The 5,432-nt window shown below is 32.1% G+C and overlaps 1 pseudogene; it reads left to right on the top strand.

Moving 5' to 3' along the window:
* Positions 1 to 317: 317 nt before the first annotated feature.
* Positions 318 to 436, top strand: LOC118600677 (annotated as a pseudogene).
* Positions 437 to 5,432: the final 4,996 nt, after the last annotated feature.

Here is a 5,432-nt window from a genome sequence, read left to right as displayed (position 1 = left end):
GGAAAAATAATCTCAAGGGTAACCATTACCAAATACAACATTCTGCATCTTCTCCCAGATGCGCAAATTTTATTTGTGATGAGTGCATAATAGGTCATTAGAGAAGAAAAAATATATATAACTGGAACAGCTAAAACAATTACACAGTATAATGATTTCATCATCATCATTTCACTGACTCCCATCTGTGACTATATTGAATCTGTTACTAATTAAATAGGGACATCACAGGAAATAAAACATCTGGACTGAAATCATGGCTGAGGTACTCATCACAAACATTATCTACCCCTCACATTTTCTTTTCAGTTGAAGAAGTCTATAGCCATGCTATCCTGAATGTGCCTGATCCCATCTGATCTCAGAAGCTAAGTAGGGTAGGGCCTGGTTAGTACTTGGATGAGAGACCACCTAGAAATATTTGGTGCTGAAAAAAAAAAAAAAAAAAAGGTATTCTTTTTCACTTGACAAGGTTTCATGAAGAAATATTTTTCTTCCTTAAAAAATTTTGAAATAAGAAGTTTATTCTCATAAATGTTTATGTTATCCATCTCCTTATATAATGGGATATAATAATAAAGATAAATGTTTCAAATTACTTCTGTTAAAATATTTTTTCCTCTGATAATTTAGAAAACAAATCTTATTGCATATCTACCTCTAGGGACAACACTGAGATTGTTTTCATATTTGTAATACCCTTAGGTCTAATCATTATAATTTTTAAGGTTTTTCCTAGGCCATTTCTTTGGCAGACTGGTGATATAAATATCTGAAAGCATCCTCCTTAAGAGTTTTGAAATTATCTTTACCCAACACCAACAATATAGAATGTCACTCAGAACTATATTAATGTTCAAGAACCATACACACACGCACACTCACATGCACACACACAATACCAAAGTCTTCAATGTTTTTTGAAAAGCAAAGTTTCTTATTTTGTACTGTGAGAGGATTCAGAAATGGAGAAGAGCTTAAGACGTATGGTGGTGGGGAAGGGTGCTACAGGATTCCTACCTCTCAAGCCACTCATTCAACAAAATTATGAAACGTCAAAGTCCTCAAAAAATGGTCTATTTCTTCCTCTGCTCCCACATTCATACAAAGACACAACTGTAACCTCTGCTGTCAGTTATCTTCAACCAAGATTTTTAAGGTATGGGTTTTATCTGCATTACTTTATTTAAATATCAGGTTTTATCTATTCACTGAAAACACATGGTGTGCCTAAGTCCTGGCATTGCTCTGGATATGCCACTCAACACAAGTCTGCCCTAACTTAGTTACTATAAACAAAGATCCAAACACATCTAGAGTTGTTTTATTGTTGTTGTATCTTTCTACTTGAAATGAAAAGGGTTTAAAGGTGAATAAAATAAAGCGCTTAACCTTATAGAGTTTACACTCTAGCTGAGAAGAGAACTAAAAATCAAGAGATCTAAGAATGAAAAATTAAGTTGCAATGTGATCCAATAAGAAAGGGAAGTTTTCTTTATATTATTGTTGAGAGATTTATGGATAACATGGAATTTCAATAATAATTGCATAGTCATTTATATTTGTATATAATCACTGAATACATGTTTAGAAGGAATAGATAAATAATACAATTATATTTGTCACACTTTGAGATGTTACCTTTGGTTTCTATCCACAGTTTTGAGGGTTTGGTTTGGTTTTGTTTTGCCTGTAAATATAAAATTTGAATACCTAATTTGGGTAAACTACATACTAAACCAGACAAAATCGAATTTGCAAGATGATAGCAGGCAAAGCACCAGTGTACTAATGGATAATCTGTGACTTAATATTGTACAGAGAAAGCATAAAAACTCCAGTAGAACTTGAGCCTCTTCTATTTATCTGGGGGTTAATATATACTTCTGGATTTTGTCTGTTTCTTTTTGGTATTTTTTAAACACATGAACAATATAGTAAAAACTTTTAAGAAATTCAAGGCATGTAAACATGACTCTAAGTAAGAGGAAAAAGTCAAGAGAGGCATACCCAGAGAAAACCCAGATATTGAAATTACGAGACCAAAATTTTTACAATAAGCATTACGAATATATTAAATATGCTAATGTGGAAATGATAAACAACAATTGTGAACAAATGGAAATTTCACTAGGAAAAATGGCAACTGTAAAGACAACCAAATAGAAATTCTGGAACAGAAAAATATGTTAGAAAAAAGCTTAACATTATATCAGCTTAAGAACAGAAGAAAGGATCAGTAAACTCAAATATAGTTTAAAAGAAAGCATTCAAATAATAGTACAAAGAGAAATAAAGAATAGGAAAAACCTGGAGAAAGCTGCTGATATTGGTAGGACAATACCAAATGGTGTAACATATATGTAATTTGAGTCTCAGAATAAAAAGAGAAAGAGAAGAAATAACACTAATCTTACACAAATTCTTTCATAAAATAGAGGAGCACTTTTCAATTTATTTTATAAAGCCAACAGAACTCTGATATGAAGACATGATAAAGATATTACAGGAAAGTAAAATAACAGCAATATTCCTCATGAAGAAAGATGAGAAAATCCCTCTAAGCTATTATCCAATCAAACAATGTGTAAAAAAATAAAAAGATAAAATTTTTTTAAAAGATCATGTACTTATCTTAATAGATGCAGAAAACATTTGAAATTTAACACCTATCTGACAATTAAAAATAAGTGCTCTCAGCAAACTTGGAATTGAAGAAACCTCCTCAACCTGATCAAGGGTGCCTAGAGATAACATACTTAACACTGAGAAACTAAACATTTTCCCTCTAAATGAAGAACAAGGCAAGAATGTCCAGTCTCATCACTCCTATCTAACATTGTATGAGACGTTCTAGTCAGTACACAAGGCTAGGAAGTGATATAAAAGATATCAGAGAATAAAGAAGTAAAACCTTTTTTATTCATAGATGACATGATTATGTATACTTTAAAAATTCTAAGAAAACTTTTAAAAAACTATTAAAATTAATAATGAACTTAGCACATTCTTGAACATCAGTTTATTTTATATATTAGCAATAAACAATAGAAAAATAAAATTTAAAAACAATACAATTTATATTACTATAAAAATCACATATTTAGGAAAAAATTGGTGATATAAAGACTTCTAGATGAAAACTAATTTGAGAGTAATCATAAACATAAGTGTTAAAGCCACAAACTTTCTAGAAGAAAAATGAGAATATTTTTGTGACCTTGGTGAAGGCAAAGATACCACAGAATGTAAAATTTCTAATCATAAAATTAAAAATTTAATAATTAGACTTTATGAAAACTACAAAATTCTTTTTATTAAAAGCTATTTTAATAGTTTTTAAATAAAATAAACTACAGACTGCAGAAAATATTTTACATAAATAAAATGAAACACTAATATTTAAAAATATAATTTTTAAAATCCTATATTTCAGTAGTTAAAAAAGCCAACAACCTATTTAAAAAGGGTAAACCATTGGAACAAACACTTAAAAGAAAATAGAGGAATAACCAATAAACATTCGCAAAGGTGCTCAACAGCATTAATCATCAAGAAAATACAATTTAAGGCACAATGAGATTCCATTTTCGCTTGCTAAAATGATTCAACTATTAGCACAAAATGCTGGCAAGGATTTGAAGAACCGGATCACTCATACATTTCTGATGAAAGGGTAAAATAGTACAACCACTTTGGAAACACTATATGACTGAGAAATATGAGTTCTGGATACTTACCCAAGAGAAATAAGAAAGTGTGTCCACAAAACAAACAAACAAAAAACTTGTGAAAGAATGATCACAGGAGTTTTACTCCTAATAGCTCCAAACTACAAACAACTTGTTTATCAACAGTACCAAAAATTAATTTTGGTATAGTCATACATTGAAATATTATCAACAATAAAAATAATGAACCATTGATACATGAAAACAATATGAATGGATCTTAAAACATTGTTAGATAAAAGAAGCTGGATCCAAGTGAGCACATATTAAATTATTTCATTTATATACATTCCAAGACCAGGCAAAACCAATCTGTGAGTACTAAAATCAGGCACTAGCTTTTCTGGGGGTTGGAGTATTGACTAGAAAGGGTCACAAAGGAACTTTAAGGAATGATGAATTTTTCTATATCTTGATTTGAGTGGGGGTTACATAGGCATACAGAATTGTCAAAACCCATCAAACTATATACAATTAAGGTCTTTGAATATTATTAATGTTAAATGATAGCTCTATAAGAGTAAAAGGGAAAGAAAAGAATAGGTTATCTGAAAACATGCCAGATACAGAGCAAGAATCATTACACAAGCTTTAACAAATGCAAAACATATGCAAAACACTCACTGAGAGGTAAAAAGTGGAACAGCTGTTAACATTAAGAAATTTATAACGGAGGTTCAAAATTAGACAATACTATATTTATATATCCATGAAAGGGCCTCTTCAACTAGAAATATCACATTAGGCAAGAAAAGTAAGAAGAAGAATACTCATTCAATACACATTAAGTGGAATCTGTCGAAAGGAGGCCAAAGCCAAGCAAGTGGTTAGTCATTTACTTTTTGAAAAGAGGGGGCATTCCACAAAAAGACCTTGAGCTTACTGTGTTGAGTGAAAGATCCAGACAAGGAGGCAGCTTCCTCTCCAGTGTGTGGGAGAGAAATCATTGGTCTATGTAAGATGAGACTAGGGAAGCATCACATAAGATGGTTGCTTATCAGAAAGCTGGTTTCTTATAATGAACTGGGGTCTAGTTTCGCAAAGCCAATGTACACACCTAATTCTATTCAACCTCCTTAACAACCAGAGGGCCAAGACCCCAGCTGCATCTGAAAACTTCTTACCAAGACAAACTTGCCATTTGGAATTTCAAGGCTTGTCTGAATATTGCCTTATTCTACTTATTTCTTGTCTCAGAGTGGCAGTTTTCTCAGTGTTCTTCCTAACTCCAAACCTTTAGTATGACTTTCTGTATTCTTCTGGAATTCTCTGACCTAGCTTGTAACCTACCTAAATGATAGTAAGCTGCCCCCAGAAGAGAGCTTTCCACAAAGGTAGTGCTCTCTCTCCTGACCATTCATTCCTCTGCCTTCCCCACCTGAAGTCATTTGTCTGCATTAGTCTGCCTTCCTCTGGGCTTACCTTCCTTAATACTCTAAGATAAGGAAATCTGTGTTTTTTCCATACATTTTTAAAATCACAGTTTGGGGCCTTAACTGAGTTTGCCATAACTGTTTACCAAAAAAATCTACTCCTACATTTATTATTCACTAGCACTGAAAAATTAATTACAGCCTTGTGCTATTTTTATCTTTCCTTTCCCTCAACTTCTGTTTTCAAACATCTCCTTATTTACCCTCTTCAGTTGAAGCCAAAATAGTCCTTGTTGGAATAATGGCCGTGAGTCTCCTGAGAGGCCCT

Source organism: Rousettus aegyptiacus, unplaced genomic scaffold (assembly GCF_014176215.1).
Source record: "Rousettus aegyptiacus isolate mRouAeg1 unplaced genomic scaffold, mRouAeg1.p scaffold_m13_p_3, whole genome shotgun sequence".
In the NCBI taxonomy this organism is placed as follows: domain Eukaryota; kingdom Metazoa; phylum Chordata; class Mammalia; order Chiroptera; family Pteropodidae; genus Rousettus; species Rousettus aegyptiacus.
The sequence above is the reverse complement of the archived record's forward strand: the minus strand, read 5'-3'. Positions and strand labels throughout refer to the sequence as shown.